At 55.5% G+C, this 17,573-nt stretch overlaps 1 protein-coding gene across 1 annotated transcript in view; it reads left to right on the top strand.

Annotated features, from left to right (window-relative positions):
- Nucleotides 1-17,573, top strand: part of FHIP1B (FHF complex subunit HOOK interacting protein 1B) — a 421,115-nt gene that overhangs the window by 279,972 nt on the left and 123,570 nt on the right. The gene's annotated exons all lie outside the window — the stretch shown is intronic.

The raw sequence follows: 17,573 nt of genomic DNA, 5'->3' as shown, positions 1-17,573 counted from the left end.
ACCAATGGGCCAGTCCTGATGAGTGCTGGGCAACTGTCCCTTTGGCCAATGCACTCCTGTTTTCCGAGATATCACTGGGAAGTGTTACATTGTGGTAGCTCTCTGATGTCACTAGCAGCATTTTAGACCCTGTGGCCCCAGTACTCATGATTTCACAGAGAAAACTGCCACTGACTTGGCTGTGAGCAGGATTGGGCTTTGTGAAGTGAGGGATCTACTCTCTGCCCACTGCAGATGTCAAATCAATGATAAAACAGTGCTGGTGGTGCAAGTCCTGACTAGTTAGGGAGTCCTGGCTGCTGGTGAGTTTGGGGGACAGCATTTGCCCCGGCACCGTGCGAAGGTGGAGAAGAGCCCTGATTGCTAACGAAGCAGATGCTTTGGTCTGCCCTCACGCAGGTGACACGTGGCGGCTCAGTGCAAGGGCCACCAGCGGCAAAGACCACCCTGCTGCAGCTCGGCCCAGCCAAGCCCCGCAGGGTCCCCTCTGCAAACAGCCCCCAGAGCAGCCCATGCAGGGGGCTGTGATAGCAGGGGGCTGGGGGTGTCCCTGTCACTGGAGCTCTGCCTGTGACACTGAGCTGCTCCCAGCTTGTGATTTCCCACTTGCTCCTGGCTGAGGCAGCTCCAGTTTGTCCACCGAGGAGCCCCAAGGAAAGAGGCACTTTCTCTTGTTTACCTACAAAGTAGCCGTGAGAGCAACAGGTAGATGCATCGCAGCTGAGTAATTAGCCTCAGGACACTTCCAGCTATTAGCAATAGCTCACTTGCTAATTTTTAATCTCTCCTTCGGGTGAAGTGTCCAAAGCAAACAACAGTTTAACCCTGTGAGTGCTGGCGGGGGTAGGTGCCTGCCAGCAGAGCTGTTTGGAGATGGGGCACGGAGACCTGCGCTGCCCACCGGCCTCTGCAAAGGTACCCAGCCCCGGCCATGCGTGGAGGTCTCTGCTCCCTCCGGAGCTGGTTGCAGAGTTGCAAAGCCTTTAGTGCGAGGCCAGCACCCCTGAACCACCACAGCACCTCGAGATGGGGACGCTGGTTTGGCTGCAGCTCCCTGAGCAGTGCTGGTGCAAATTCCTCGAGTGTGGCAGCAATACGCAGACCTGTCTGTGGGATGGCATGAAAGAGCTGGATGAGCATGCACAAATTAAAAGGTTTCAGCCCATACTGCCCCTGGCAAGTGCAGCACTGGCTGCTCAGGGCCCCGGGTTGGGCACAGACCCCAGCTCCCACCCATCCTCCTGCCTGTTCACCCCCTGCCTGTACCAGCCCAGAACCTGCACCATTCCTTCCCACCATTGTCCATGCCCCAGCCTCAGGCTACTCAAAATTAATGTATATTTTAATCCCAGCTAAATTAACACTATTCAGTGGCACATCCTTACATGGCTGTAGTATACAACCCTTCTTGGGATCTGCAGCACAAAATGTCCCTTTTGGAAACACCACCCAAGCCCAGACTGCCAGCAGTGGGTGCTTGAGGTGCCACTGGAACAGGTTTTCTCATTTCACCATGGCATTTTCAGCCCCTAAAAATGTCCCAGCCCTGGGGCTGGTTTTGGGTGAGGGTAGCTCTGATTTTTACAGACCTCTGAAAAGTCCGGACTTGGCTGCTGTTCTTCGTACCAGGCAGCTGCCCCACGGACCCAGGGAAGCTGCACGAAGTCTGCAGCTGCCCTGAGCATGGGGAGCTGGAGCAAAAACTCCCCAGCACCAGGGGAGGGCTTAGGGGTCCCCAGGAGAGTCTCTGCCTGGCCATAGCAGGCACCGGGGGACAGGGAGGCACAGCTGCCCAAACACACGTCCCTCTGCAAAGAGGACAGAGGGTCCCAGAGCCACCAGTGCCCCCATGCAGGGCTGGGGGGGTGTTGGAAAGGAGTTAATTATTTTGGGCGGGGGTGTGTCTGGAAAGAGGGACTGGGGTCCTGCGTGCAGGTCTCTCCCAGCTGTGCGATGGCCGAGGAGATGCGGGGACAGTCACACACACACACACCCCCCAGTGCCACCAGCCCTGGCTCCAGCCAAGAAGCTGATGCAAAATCCTCAGCAAAGCATCATTGGTTGCAAACCCACTAATTGGCCCCTCGGCAGCCAGCCGGGGGGGGCCACGGACCGCAACAGCCTGGTCACCAGCAATCAATCCTCCTGTGGCCCTGTGCTGTAATTACCATCCAGCTCGTTATCACTAATTGGACTACTCCCAGGAAGGGAGCCTGATGGAAAAAAAAAAATAAACAAAATTCAATTGCTCTTAACTTTGGCTTGTTTGAAAGGCCAGGGAGGAAAATAAGTCAGAGGGCATAAGACATCTTGGAGGGATGCTCCTGCCTCATGTCACCGGCCCCACAGCCCAAAATCTCTGCCCACGGCAAGGGGACAGTGCACAAGTCTCCTGCTGAGGCTAACATCATGTGCCCTTCTGCAGGCAGGATCAGGCTGAGTCCCTGAGTGAGATGTGCTGGGCTCACTGCCAGCGCAGCGATGCTCCATCACAAAATACCATGCCCAGCTCCACTGTGGGGAATGCTGGAGGGTCCCAAGCCTGGGAATGGCTCTTCCCCAAGCCAGGAGCCTGTTCCCCCCCCAGGGGGTCATGCTGAGTGCCTTGGGTGCGCGGGACCAAGCCATGCTCCAGCCTCCACTTCCCAAGGCCATCTCTTGCCCAGCATGAAATGCTGGGGGTGCCCTGATATTTGTCCCCACTGCCCCCATTTTAGGGGGGCTTGTGACCTACAGCCATGCCAGCGATGCACAGCTCAGGCTACAAGCATCTCCAGGGACTGTGCAACATGGCCAGGTATGTGCCGGGTCTGTGGGGGAACAGCCTTGATGGCTCTCCTGGCTTCATGGGACATACTGGGCAGCTCTTGGGGCTGCTCTGAAAGCAGCTTCCTAGCAAATCCTTCAGCTTGTGACTCCCAAAACCCGAGTCCCCTCCCCACCAGGACAGCACTGCCCTGGGTAAGGACCCTGCTCAGCATCCCCATGGTGCATAAACCACTCTGCACCGGGGACCCTGCACTGTGCACCCTGTTCCCCCAGGGGTCTGCTGCCCTGGAGCTGCTTCAGGAGCACAGTCAGGAGAAGGCAACCTGCCAAACTGGTCTGGACTGGGATGGGGAGTTCTCGCAGCCCCATCCCAGCCACCCCCGCACCCTGTCCCCAACACTGCAGCCAGCTGCCCTTGACTCAGCTCCAGTGTCACCAGGCCTTTGCTGAGTGGGGTCAAGGCCAGGTCCCAGCAGAAAGCAAGCTGCAGAGCACTGCAGGGTGGTTTTTTTCAGGGCCATGGAGGCAGCAGCAGGAGCTGAGTGTGTCGGTGACAGGCCCCTTGGCCGCCTCTTCGTCCGGCTCCCATCCCAGCTGGTGGGCTGGAACAAGCCCCAGCATGTCCGGGCAGGTAAGGAGTGGCCAAGGGGATGGCAGTGGTCAGGGAGAGAGTCTGGACTGCAAAATGCCCCCCTTCTACTGCATCCCCCTGTGTGGGCACAACCCCAGAGCAAAATACCCTGGCAATGGGGTGTCCTGGGTACCCCTAGAGCATTTTATCCTGGGGGGAACAGAGAGGCGAGACTGGAGAATGGTCTGAGCCTGTGAATGGCTGTGGTGGGGCTGCTGGGCTGAGCCCCCGGCAAAGTGACATGGACCCTGGGGTGTGTCAGAGCCACCTGCGTTGCTGGGATGATGTCCTGAAGCCCCTTCCATGCTCGGATGGTGGGCTACATGGAAAGACAACGTCACACATGCCACACACAGTGTCAGCCCCTCTTGCAGAGGGGCAGTGGTCCCCACGGTGGGGCCGTGCAAAGCCCAGCTCCTGGAGCAGATTTCCTCCCTGCCCCGAAATTTGCACAACTGGCAGATGAGCCAGGAGGACGGTGGCAGCAGGAGCACGTGCCCCGTCCCGGGGTTGCAGATGTAGCGAGAGGAGAAATGACCAAACCTGCCAGCTCTGGGCCGGTGGGTCAGCGAGGGCCGTGGGGGACAGTTTCAGGTGCAGAGGGGTGTGTGTGTCCGGGTGATGCCCTGCACTTCTCCAGCACCTCTCTGGTAAGTCGTGGCCCTTCCAAGCTGCCGGCATCTCTGCAAGGCTGGCAATTGCTCTGCTAACTCAGCGAGCCCAGGGAGGGCAGCCCTTCCCCGCTGCTCCCGCTGCTGCTGCTCGCCCTGCCAGCCTAGCTGGGAGGTGAACAGAATAAATGAATGCGCCTGCAAAACTATTCCCTCTGCTCTGAGCAAGCGGGCGGCCAGGCTGTCCTGGGGACACCGCGGTGGCAGCGGGCACGGCACCAAGCGTGGAGCGCGGGAGGCACCTCCTGGCCAAAAGGCAGCACTGCCATCCCCTGCCATCCCCTGCACTGCCACCACCTCCCTGCCATCCCCTGCCATCCCCTGCACTGCCACCACCTCCCTGCCATCCCCTGCCATCCCCTGCACTGCCACCACCTCCCTGCCATCCCCTGCCATCCCCTGCACTGCCACCACCTCCCTGCCATCCCCTGCCATCCCCTGCCATCCCCTGCACTGCCACCACCTCCCTGCCATCCCCTGCCATCCCCTGCACTGCCACCACCTCCCTGCCATCCCCTGCCACCCCCCGCCATCCCCTGCACTACCACCACCTCCCTGCCATCCCCTGCCATCCCCTGTACTGCCATCCCCTGTACTGCCACCACCTCCCTGCCATCCCCTGCCACCTCTGCACTGCCACCACCTCCCTGCCATCCCCTGCCATCCCCTGCCATCCCCTGTACTGCCACCACCTCCCTGCCATCCCCTGCCATCCCCTGCACTGCCACCACCTCCCTGCCATCCCCTGCCACCTCTGCCATCCCCTGTACTGCCACCACCTCCCTGCCATCCCCTGCCATCCCCTGCACTGCCACCACCTCCCTGCCATCCCCTGCCACCTCTGCCATCCCCTGCACTGCCACCACCTCCCTGCCATCCCCTGCCATCCCCTGCACTGCCACCACCTCCCTGCCATCCCCTGCCATCCCCTGCACTGCCACCACCTCCCTGCCATCCCCTGCCATCCCCTGCACTGCCACCACCTCCCTGCCATCCCCTGCCATCCCCTGCACTGCCACCACCTCCCTGCCATCCCCTGCCATCCCCTGCCATCCCCTGCACTGCCACCACCTCCCTGCCATCCCCTGCCATCCCCTGCACTGCCACCACCTCCCTGCCATCCCCTGCCACCCCCCGCCATCCCCTGCACTACCACCACCTCCCTGCCATCCCCTGCCATCCCCTGTACTGCCATCCCCTGTACTGCCACCACCTCCCTGCCATCCCCTGCCACCTCTGCACTGCCACCACCTCCCTGCCATCCCCTGCCATCCCCTGCCATCCCCTGTACTGCCACCACCTCCCTGCCATCCCCTGCCATCCCCTGCACTGCCACCACCTCCCTGCCATCCCCTGCCACCTCTGCCATCCCCTGTACTGCCACCACCTCCCTGCCATCCCCTGCCATCCCCTGCACTGCCACCACCTCCCTGCCATCCCCTGCCACCTCTGCCATCCCCTGCACTGCCACCACCTCCCTGCCATCCCCTGCCATCCCCTGCACTGCCACCACCTCCCTGCCATCCCCTGCCATCCCCTGCACTGCCACCACCTCCCTGCCATCCCCTGCCATCCCCTGCACTGCCACCACCTCCCTGCCATCCCCTGCCACCTCTGCACTGTCACCACCTCCCTGCCATCCCCTGCCACCCCCCGCCATCCCCTGCACTGCCACCACCTCCCTGCCATCCCCTGCCATCCCCTGTACTGCCACCACCTCCCTGCCATCCCCTGCCACCTCTGCACTGCCACCACCTCCCTGCCATCCCCTGCCATCCCCTGCCATCCCCTGCACTGCCACCACCTCCCTGCCATCCCCTGCCATCCCCTGCACTGCCACCACCTCCCTGCCATCCCCTGCCACCTCTGCCATCCCCTATACTGCCACCACCTCCCTGCCATCCCCTGCCATCCCCTGCACTGCCACCACCTCCCTGCCATCCCCTGCCACCTCTGCCATCCCCTATACTGCCACCACCTCCCTGCCATCCCCTGCCATCCCCTGCACTGCCACCACCTCCCTGCCATCCCCTGCCACCTCTGCCATCCCCTGCACTGCCACCACCTCCCTGCCATCCCCTGCCATCCCCTGCCATCCCCTGCACTGCCACCACCTCCCTGCCATCCCCTGCCATCCCCTGCCATCCCCTGCCATCCCCTGCACTGCCACCACCTCCCTTCCATCCCCTGCCATCCCCTGCACTGCCACCACCTCCATGCCATCCCCTGCCACCTCCCTGCCACCTCCCTGCCACCACCTCCCTGCCACCCCCTGGCCCTGCCACCTTCCCAGTGCCAGAGTTGCCAATGCTGTGCCTGTTCAGTGCCAAAACTACCAGCCCTGGCTGCCTGGGCAGGCAGGAGGGCTGCGCCGCTTTCCCCAGGCATGTGCAGCCCCTGCTCTGGTTTGGGACAGCATGTGAAAACCGGGGTCCTGTTTGCCCAGGAGCTTTTAAAGACTTTAATGGTAATTTTGGTTTGGTCCCCTCTCCAGCCCTGGTCCCTGTGTGGGTGCAGGGGCTGCAGTGGGGAGTGAAGGCTGGGTGACATGGCCAGGGAGAGATGGGCAGGCAGTGGCAGAGGACAGCACCAACCTGCCGCCATTCCTGCCAGCGTGCTGTGCTACACTGCAAGGATGGGGCGACCCTGCAGCACCCCACGGCCCGATGGGGCAGCCTGGGAGAGGCCCAGCAAGGGATGGGGCTCTGTGCCCTCTGGGATAAAGGGGAACAGCAGAGAGCAGAGCCCTGACAGCCCCACAGCCATCCCCGTCCTCTGCTGCCACGGTCCCCAGCACCCTCTGCCCCTCTTCCCTGGGAGAAGGGACTGCAGCCCCCTCTCCTCCACTCCCACCCATGTCCAAGTCTCTCCCCCACCCCATTTCTTATCGGTGCTTCCTCTCCCTCCACCTGCAAAGCCCTGCGGGCTGACACCACCACAGGGACAGTGCTCCTCTTCCTGGACCGCAGCCCAGCAAGGCAGGGGGACACAGTCCACCCAGCCCCTGCCCATAGGGACATCCCCCAGTGTAAACCAGCACCAGCCTCAGCTGAAAGCGTAAAGCACCAGCACATCCACCTGATCCTCCCCGACCCCTTTGCAACGTGGGCAGAGGCGAGCATCCCCTACTGCCAGGAGCTGCCACGTCACTGGTGCATGGGCAGCACTGTAAGCATCCCTCAGCCACCAGCATGGGGGGCTTCCAGCTGAACTTTACAGCTAGGAATTGTCTATGGACAGCTTTGATGCTGCTCTAACACCTGTGAACATTTGACTGGTTTTCCTGAGCTGTTCTCCAACCCAAGTCCATGCCTTAAACTCTCTTGGCCTTCAAAACAGCCTGTGCCAACAGTCCCCAGACTGTAGTACCATGGCTGGGACCTGCTTAGGGGATGCTCATTGCATGCAAATAGCCAAGCCTGTAGGGCAGGACTACATGTCCAGGAGCCTTTCCTGGTGCTGTTTGACAGAATTTGCTCCCAGGTCTTTATAGGTCTGGCCAGGATCAGCCCAAAGAGGCCCTGTCTGTGACTGGGGTTTTAGATGCTCCCACCACCCAGTGACAACCACATTGTAATGGACTCCATCACCAGAGGCAAACCTGAATAAGATGCTTCATGTTGTGCTTTTCCTACCTGCCCTATTGCCAAGGCTCCTACCGATCCTGTGTGCTACAGCATGCACAGTTAAATGCAAACAGTGCAAGAAGTGATGTAAAGAAAGAGGCTGCAGAAACAGCCTCAGCTTCCATGGAAACCCAGAGCAAGCTCACAGCTTTCATACTTCAAGTGCCAAAGGTGACAGAGTAGTCCAGATCAGATGGTGGGAGCAAGGAAATCTGCACAGCATCACCTGGTCCCACTCAGAGGTGATGGTGGGAGCGGGGTGTCTGCCCCAAGCAAAGGGACAAAGACAAAGATTGTGGTGGAAAGCCACGAGGATTGTGGAGGTAACAGGGTGTAGAAAAGTCAGGCACCCAAACTGGGAGATGCTGTCAAAGTCCAAGATGAAGCTGAACAGCAGTTTTGGAGGGTGGTGACAAGGCACAGAGGATGAAGAGCAGAGGACAACAGATCTGTGGGCCAAGGAGGCCCTCTTCCACCTGAATATCTCCAGGTGGTGGTGGACCTCTCCAGGAGGATCCAGTGAGAGGGAACCTCTGTGGGCTCTTTCATTTTGATGTCTTCTCTCGGGGGGCTATGAAACTGCAGCACTCAGACCTGGAAAACAAAGCAAATGGACAAACTCACAAAATTGGGATTTGTGTAAGTGTATGGATTTGATGTATACACGCTCGTCCTGCAGCCTTTCTGTGTGCACCCTCCTGTCCTCGCTCCTGCCAGCCTGTTCTCATGAACCCTGACAGGACTTTACTCATTTGAGGTTGCTCCTCTCCACCGTGTTGGCAGGAGTGGGAGGCGGCAGCAGCACAGTCACGAAGGCATTGCTTTCTTCGGGGCAGAGACAGAGCAGCAACCACAGGGTTGATCCCACCCGGCATGCTGGAGGAGCATCGCATCTGCCGCCCACTGCCCCGCCAGCCAGGACGCTCGCAGAGCTCTGCAGAGCTGGTCCACAGCCAGGACCTCTTCACCCCGGTGATCACATAGAGCAAGGGAGCAGTATTTATCAGTCTCTCGAAATCCTCAGGAGAGAGCTAATGAGTTTGCCTGTCTCAGAGACAGCAGCAACAGTAGGAACAGAAATTGCTGATGTCTTGTTCTTTACAATATCACAGCCCCAGGGCCCTGCAGCCCGGGCGAGTGGCTGCCTCGGGGGGAGCAGGGGCTCAGGGCAGGCAGGGTGCCTGTGTGGGAAGGGATCCTCTGCTCAGGGGGCTGAGATGCCCTTTCCCTTCGGTCTGTGCTTAGGGTGAGGCTGGCAGAGAGACCCCGTTCATCGGGCTCGGGAACACCAGTGCCCGCTCCTCCTGGGCCAGGAGGAGTCCTGAGCCCCAGGCCTTGCTGGCACGACTGCCTGCACACATCCCAAAAAATGGGCTGGAACAGACCATGGAAGGCCACTGGGTCAGTCCCTCTGTATCTGACTCAGTGTTCTCTGTGCTAAATTTCACCAGCCCCTTCAGCTCTGGACACCCTTTCTAGACCCCTGATGATTTTTGTCCCTTTCCTGGCTCACATCATGCACTGCTGGTCTTCTCTTGAGATCCCAACTGGATGCTCCTTGTGCTGCCAGCTGCAGATCCAGTTCACGGGGCATGCAGCTGGATGAAAACATGTCCCTGTGCTGGTTGGACACCTCACAATGTGATGTCTAAATAGGCACCTTTCCCAAATTACCTGACTTTGGCATTTGTTTAACGCAACATACTTGCCAGGTGGCCACACTGACTGGCATCGATGACCTTCTGGTCTTTGCAGCATGACCCTGATGCCACTCTCTTCCCAGTGACAGAAAGCCACTTATCCAGGACTAGTGAAACACCACCATGTCCCAGCTTCCAGATTTTGGGCCAGATCCCTCTCAACCAATTCAAATATGAAGAGAAGTTGGACGGTCGGTTCAAAATCATTACCTACAGTGGATGATCAGACACTTTGTCCCCAAAGGATCTAAAGTGCTTCTTAATCTGCCTGTGATGCTGGGGCAATGGCTGGCTTCTCTTCAAACACATTGCTCAACCAAACACCTCCCTCTTCTCTGCAGCATTACCAGCAATTATACCACATCCATCACTTAGAGTATTTTTTCTGGTTTATATTAATTTTAAAATATTTTTGCAATGTATTTGGTTGGGGTTTTCCTTCCCTCACCTTCACTCTGCAGTCAGGAATCTTTCCTAGAGACTTTGGCTTTTTCTTTCTTTTTTTTTTTTTTTTTTTTTAGCATTCATATTGACTGCTCCCTAAATATCTTCTATTGTGTAATAGATGGTGGGGGGCACTTATAAATCCTCTGCCAAACCATGATTTAATTTTTGCCCAAGTTGTACTCCTCTGTGACTCATCCAGTAAATGATTGCTGGCTTGAAGAGAAGAATAACTAGACTTGAGTGGAAATAGGGTAAAATATCAAGGGTTGACCCAAAGGAGAGGGGGATGCCAGACCCACTGCCTCTGATAACTCCCGGCCATGGGACCAGCCTAGCCCAGCCCCTGGTAAAGCAGTGGATGCCCCCAGGACAGCTCAGGAGAAGGATATGGTGACCCGACAAGAATTCTGCAGAGGAGCAGTGACCAGGAGAGATGACATCAGGCAGCACCGACAAGGGACGTGGACATCTTGGGGCTCATTTGATGTTGCCATTAAGGACCTTATCAGAGACAGCAGGGGCTGATGAAACCTGCTGACAGCCCAAGGCTGGAGGTGTCACCCAGGGGGGGATGGGGATTTATCGCAGGGCACGAGAGGAGGGAGGTTTCAAGACCTCATACTGACATCCAGATTGCCAACAAAAATCTTTAATAAAGTGGAGGAGGAAGCAATTGATGGAAGTCCTTGCTGCAAACAGCCTCGAGGCCACCCAATTAATAACGCTGCCTTGAGCAGAGCAAGTGACTCATGAGCCACTGCATCCTCCGGTGCTCCCCACTCATCCCTCACAGAGCAAGGTTTAGAGCTCTCTGTCAGAAACCGTGGAGAAATCCACCTGTGGCAAAGCCCACACACTACAGTGGAGGAACATATAATCCTGCAGGAAAAAACAACCGGTTTCCTTGCCAGAAACCTGCCTCCTGTAAAACCAAGCTGACGGGCATGAGCTCTATCTTCAGCCTCTGGCTGTGCATTGGCAGAGTCCCCCATTAATGCTCCTTCCCCATTTATGGGGTGCACCCCAGGGCTCTGGGATGTGGCCCTGTGCGAGCGGAGGTCCCAGGCTGGCAGAGATTTGGGGTGCCCTGAGGGAGCTGGGTTTGGGTCTAAGTCCTAAATCCTTGAGCTGCCTTTCTCATTGCCCATCATTCCTCCTCCTCCTTTGCCTCCACCCCACTCTTTTGGTGTCCACATTCATCACCTCCTCCTTCACCCTTTCTGCATGTTTTTGCCAGGGATGGCTTTTTGTCCCAGTACCCTTTGTAGTGCAGGGTTGGGGCCCTTGAAGGTATTACTCAAGCAGCTCCCGGTCTGCACCGCCACCTCCCATTTCAGATGGAGTCAGACTCCCAGCCCTGGGACACCTGCCCACTCTTCTCCCAAGGGAAGTCACAACAACATTCCTCTCCCATTGGGTGTTTTGGTGGCTACACATTGTTGACGAGTCAGCTTGTTGACATTCACAACCCTGAGGATGTGTTTAAAATGAGCCTTTCTGGGTCAAGGCTGCAGGGAAGTTGCACAGCGGCTCGGAACATGGTTCCCTGCTGAGCTCGTGGGACTGATGCTGCCTGAGTCATGTCTTAAAAACTGGGCTCCCCTGGGACGCCCAGCTCTCACAGACACCCCCAAGCACTGTGTCAGGAACTGCGATAAACAGCTTTGCCGGGGAAGAAACCGCCGAGTTGCCGGTTGTGGTCTGGGAACGCCTCGCTGCCACCGTGCCTCAGTCCTGGCAAGTGCCTTTCCATGCAGGAAAGTGGCCACCAAGTGACCCTGCACTATGGGACGCTCCCGAGGAGAAACCCCCTCCTCCAGCCACTCTGGACCTGGCTGAGCACGGAGCCCTTTCCTGCAAAATGGTGCTGGCAGCGCTTGGTTTGCTCTGGCCGAAGGAGAGCAGGAGAGGGCTGGGCTGCTCAGCTGGTGGGTGCTCAGGAAGCAAAGGAGCGATGTAAAAGAAAGGTTGCTGTCAAACCCAGGACAGCAAACTAGACTCATTGTCAGAGCAATGAGATACAGGAGCAGCCGCATAAAAGGGGAAAACAACCAAACTGATCTCCAGAAGGCATTTGGAGTTCTGCATTTGGGGGTTATATGCCATGATGTTGGTGACGGCAGGGGTCTGTGGTGACCCGCAACCTTCCCTTCACTCTTACTGAAAGGAGGCTCGGGCTCCCACGCTGCTGTCCAGTGGGGATCCCGGGGTGGAGCATGCCCAGGCACCCCTTCCTGCTCCGATCTTTCGCCAGTGCTGGGGCAGGACTGGAGCTCAGCTCACAGTAGGAAAGCAAAGATTTATATTTTTATCAAAGAAATAGCAGAGTGGAAAGGATTCACTAAGATAAATTCACAAGAGCTGGGATGCTTCAGCCAACACTGAATCAATTTAATCTCCACCTCCCTGCTCCAAAACGGCTCGTGTTGATAATTGCACTTAGTGATTCTTTGCCAACACTCAGACAGACGCTCGTCCTCTCAGAGCAAACAGAAACATACATCTCACAGCAAAGGCTCCCCAATCCAGCCTCTTCCCTGGATCCCTCTGTGCGCTAGCAGCATCCCCATCCACCAGCCCTGATGGGGACTGTTTGCAGGGACAGAGCTCCCTGCTACCTAAACAAGGGGAAGACAGGAGAGATGGATGGAGAAGGGCAAGTGCTCCACGCTGTGTGCTCTCTGGACAATATACACGTGTATTTTGTGTACTGGCAACTCCTGAGAGCCACAGGACAGAGAGGACTGGCTGTGTCAGGGCTCAGTGCTCAGCCTGGCAGATAATCCCCTCCATAAAGTGATCAAGATTCCCAAAGCATCCTAGCTCTATCAGAGCCAAAAACCATGCTGTGAATATTTCCTTTTGCACTACTGTAGCAGTAGGCTTACCTCTTTACCCTGAACAAAACATGTGCCTGAGTCATGGCATCTGAAGGCAAAGCATTGGGAGCTGAGCATATAGAAAACCTTAAGGGACAGAAACCAGGGCACTTCTCTTCAACCTTAGACTATGGCAGTGGGAAGGAAGATGCAAACAGCGTTCACTGAGCACCAGCCAGCAGTGCATGGGTGGAAAAAAAAATGAGGCATTTATATCTTGAAGCCAATCCGAAGAGTAATGCTGTCTCTGGATCAGCACACCTGCAAGGGGTGCTGTCTGGGTCTCATATGGCAGGACCCATCCTTTTCAGACCCCCACCAAACAGCACCACCATCAAGGACTGTACCTTGCATGCTTGTGTATGGTTTGTCTTCAGTGGTACCCACACCTAAGCAGCCTCATTTAATCTGTCCAGTGTTGCTCCACCCTGCCCAAAACAAACAAAAGCAGCTCATGCCCACTGCATCAAAGGACGTCAGCATTCTGATCTTCTCAGAAATCATGCTGACTTCTCTCTACACCTGTACAAATCAGCCAAATGGTGCCAGGCACCCTTCTGTGGCCCCATGGCCATCTGATATGTATGTGTTATGCCCCCACGCTAAAAATCTTTTAGACTTAAAACCAAGGTGGCCACACTGAAACTGCCCCTGCTAGTCCCCCAAAAATGCCCAGGAGTTGTTTAGGGTAGTCGTCCCTTGTCTAAACCATACCAGTGACCTCAGGCTCTGCTCTTCCTCCCTTTCTTTGCCCTCATGTGCCCAGCAGTTCTTCATCACACTGGATGCCACCTGCATCCCAGTCTTGTACACTGGCTTCAGCCACACAGCCCTGGCAGCAAAGCTCCCCACTGCAGCCCCAGCTGCTGGCAGTTCTCACTACATATAGAATCATAGATAGGTTTGTGTTGGAAGGGACCTTTCAAGGTCATCTAGTCCAACCCCCCTGCCATGGGCAGGGACATCTTCAACCAGATCAGGTTGCTCAAAGCCCCGTCCAATCTGACCTTGAATGTCTCCAGGGATGGGGCATCGACCACCTCTCTGGACAACCTGGGCCAGTGTTTCACCACCCTCAGTGTAAAACATTTCTTCCTTTAATCTCCTGCCTTGCCTTCTCCATCATGTACTGCACGGGCCAGGCAGTCTCACGGGACACACACAACTTGCTGAGTGCCAGCTATCCCTTCCACCCACCCACCCTCAATCCAATCTTTTACAGGGCATTGACCAAGGAGATCAGACAGCATTTCCCGAGATCCTTGTGGAGACAGCGAGGAGCCTGTGGGCTCCTTGAAAACAAGCCTCAGCTCACCACTGCCAAGGGAGGTTTAGCTTAGGCTTTAGGAAAAACTTTCTAGCAGTAAGACAGCCTTTGAGTACTGCGCTTGGAGAACCTACATCACCAGAGGATTTTGGATCAGGTCAGGTTCGCAACCATCTGAAATTGCTAGGGGTGAGAAGATCCTGCTTTGGGGAGGGGATGGACTAGTTGCTCTCTCCAGGTTCCATCCAGTCCTATTTTCTGCAAGTCCTGGATTCAAAACTGGCGAGTACCACCCATTCCCTCTGCTGTCCTTCCACTGCAGCACAGCTTTGGGTGAGGACTGAGCCGGCCACACTCCCAGCCCCCAGCGAGGTGCTCTTCTCCCACCGGCTCCGACCGCTGGACTTGGACTTTGGGATGCACTGGAGGCTGGGGGGGAAATGTTTAATGTCTCTCTCAGATGTTGAAGCAATTCAGATATCTTCTCTGTCTGTTACTTCATTTACACAGCAGCCATGGTTTGTTGAGATATTCATGAAGATCCCAGGAGAAACCCAAAGAAAGGACACTGTGCCCACGGCTGCTGTTTCACCCCCTTCCCCCCAGCTATCTCACTTAGTCCCATAAAAGCTATTACAAGCCTTCCATCATTTTATTCCCACTAGGCATCTAAACCTGGGCTGAAATTAATGAGAAGTTAGACTTCTAAACACCTGCATGGTATTGCTACATTGTGGGGACAAGGCTTGTACGGGAAGCAACAGAGAACAGGAGCCAACTGAGTTGCAAAATGAATATTAAACAGAAATAGCTGCACAGCAGTATTTTATGCTTGTTACTGAGTTTGACTTCAATGGTGGTAGGAAAAAAAAAAAATCCTAGGCAATGCAAGAACTCCAGGGTATTAGCATCTTCCCCCAGCATAAAAGCCCCATTTTTTACGGAGCACAAATGAGTTCTGGGCAGAGACGGGGGAGTCTCTGAGTACTCCTCTGTATTTGCCATCTGATATTTCTCAACAGTGTCAACAAAAAGTCTGGAGGACAGTTTCTACAGCAAGAAAGTGATACACTAAAAATTGTAATTTTTAAAATAGGAAAATAGGTAGGAAAGAGCCTTAAGAGGAAAGACGAGCTCCTTGTTTTCCTGCTGCATTGCGGCTGCAGAGTTAAGAATCTCACTTACGCTTTACTGCCATAAATTAAGAAGCACCAGCTCAAACACACACAAAGGCAAAAAGAAAAGGAAAAAAAGTCAGAGCTCTTACAGCTCATGGTGGCTCAGAGTCAGAGCTCTTATGGTCTTCCCGGGCTGAGCCTGAGCAACCCAAGTAACGGAGTAAAACCTGGGGCCAAGAACCAGCCGAGGAGCACTGTGCTCACCCTCAGGAACAGGAGGGGATTTCAAGTGACCTTGACAATGGGACAGAGCCCAGAATCCACAATGTGAAATTCAGCCAAAACCAGTGGAAAGTTCCACACTTCATGGGGAAAACCAGAGCATGGTTTCCAAAGTGAGAAGTCCCTAGGTAAGCGGTGGGGTGGTAAGGACAGAGCTGGGCTTGGGGCAGACCCTAACCCCAATGAGCCGGCAACACAGTGCCAGTAAAGACCCATCTAATTCTGAAGCTCAATAGCAGCAGCATCACAAACAAGACACAGGTGTTATTACTCAGCTCCCCTTGAAACTGCTGTGGTCTCAGCCAAGTACCACACAAGGGTTTGGGCACTGTGGTCTCCGACAGACAGAAATGGAAAGAAGCCATAGGAACCAGATCAAGAAGAAAATAATGACACGTGAAACGAAGAGACTGGGTTTGTTTTCTTGAATAAACAGGGAGCTGGAAGGGGTAAACACACCACTGTTGTCAGGAGGTAAGAGGCTTTTCTAAAGACCGAGGATTTGTTTCTCTCCGTAACTACCAAAGGAAGGATGAGGAGCTTAGTTTGCAGTATCAATAATTCAGCTGGGAATTAGGGGAACTCTGAGTGACAGAAACGAAACACTAGAAGCAAGGAAGTCATGGAGCATCCTTCACCAGAGGCTTTGACGAGCAGTTTAAACGAGCAGCTCTTGGAAATCACCTGGGTCGTGGCACCGAGCACACGCTCCTGCAGACACACCGTGCTGCGGTTCGACAGCGAGCAGGTCATGCCCGCACCAGCGAGCATGTACCCTGCCATGAGCGTGCGGTCACGGACCGCAGCTGCGGAAGCGGCTTGGCACACACCGCTCACCCCTGGCACGCGTCCGCTGTCACCAAGCAGCGTGCACGGCACACGCGCACCGTGCACGGCTTCTGCAGGCTCAGCTGTGCTCGGTTTTTCCGAGTGACACATCACACCACAAAATCCCAACTGGGAGATGTGAATCAAAAGCTGTGGGACAAAATACACACCTGAACAGTGCACCTGACAGGAGGAAAGCATGACTAAGTTTGCTGTGAATAAAACATACTCCTTTTGGCTCCAGGCTGTCTACTAGCCACTGACAGCCTGATCAGTGAAAGTAGGGAGGACAAAAACAATCCAGAGAAAGGCAGCTTTATGATGGCACACGCCGCATTTAGGAAGCACGTATGTGCCAGGTCTCCCTGTGACTGCAGGGGATGGGGCCCTGTCTCCCAGATACCCCACCAGCTTTACCTTCTGCATCACCAAACCTCCAGCTGATCACCTCTTGCTGCTGAACACCATGGAACAGGTGCCCAGAGTATCCTGTGGAAGTTGTGGTATGGGATTAGGTAGGATGAATGCTCTAGATACATTTTGAAAACCAGAAAAGTTGATTTACTAAGCAGTTTTCTAACTCTGGGATGATTTCCCCAGGAATGAGTTAAAGCTACAACACAGGAGAGATCCTGTGTTAGGAGCAGCAGAGAAATAAACAAAGATGCTCAATGCTAAGGCTTTAGGGATAAAAACCCAAGAAAGTCTCTCCAGCCAGTGTGGTAAAGAAGTCAGGGTTAAAAATATGAATGTTTCTTTCTGCAGAAGGCGGCTGTTGAGAACAGAAACGTCCTGGAGGAGGAATGGAGGGTGGTGAGGGCAGCAGCCTGGCATGACCCAGGCTCACTGCTCTGGCACAGATCCTTAAGTATGACCAAGGGCAGGGCCATGGGTGCAGCCTCAAAATCAGCTTAAGCCAGCCCAAACTCCTGCTGTTATGGAAGGATGGTCCATTCCTCAGCTGCTCCTACCCACCACCTCCCATCTGTTAGCACAAGCAGTCGCAAGGCAGCACAGTCCACAGCAATAAAAGCGATTCCTTCTCGGACCGACAAGGACAGCTGGATGACGGCTATGCCAGTGCAGAAACAGCAGCACAACCAGTGGCTGGACGGGCCTCTTAAATCAGAATAACCCAGCTGCAAACCTGCACCCTCCCGAACTTAAATAATGATTAAGTCCCAGTAACAAAGCTCATGGGTAAATTTCTCACCAAGAAAGCTCTGCACAGGCCCGGCTTTGGCTAAATCAAGAGCTCGCAGGCAGCCTCCCCAGACCCAATGCCACAGAGCAGCACTGATCCTGTCCTTGCTCATGGGACAGGCTCAGCACCCAGAGCCAGCACCAAGCACAGT

Source organism: Haliaeetus albicilla, chromosome 20 (genome assembly GCF_947461875.1).
Source record: "Haliaeetus albicilla chromosome 20, bHalAlb1.1, whole genome shotgun sequence".
In the NCBI taxonomy this organism is placed as follows: domain Eukaryota; kingdom Metazoa; phylum Chordata; class Aves; order Accipitriformes; family Accipitridae; genus Haliaeetus; species Haliaeetus albicilla.
Note: the sequence above shows the minus strand (reverse complement) of the source record. Positions and strands in the feature narration are given on the sequence as shown.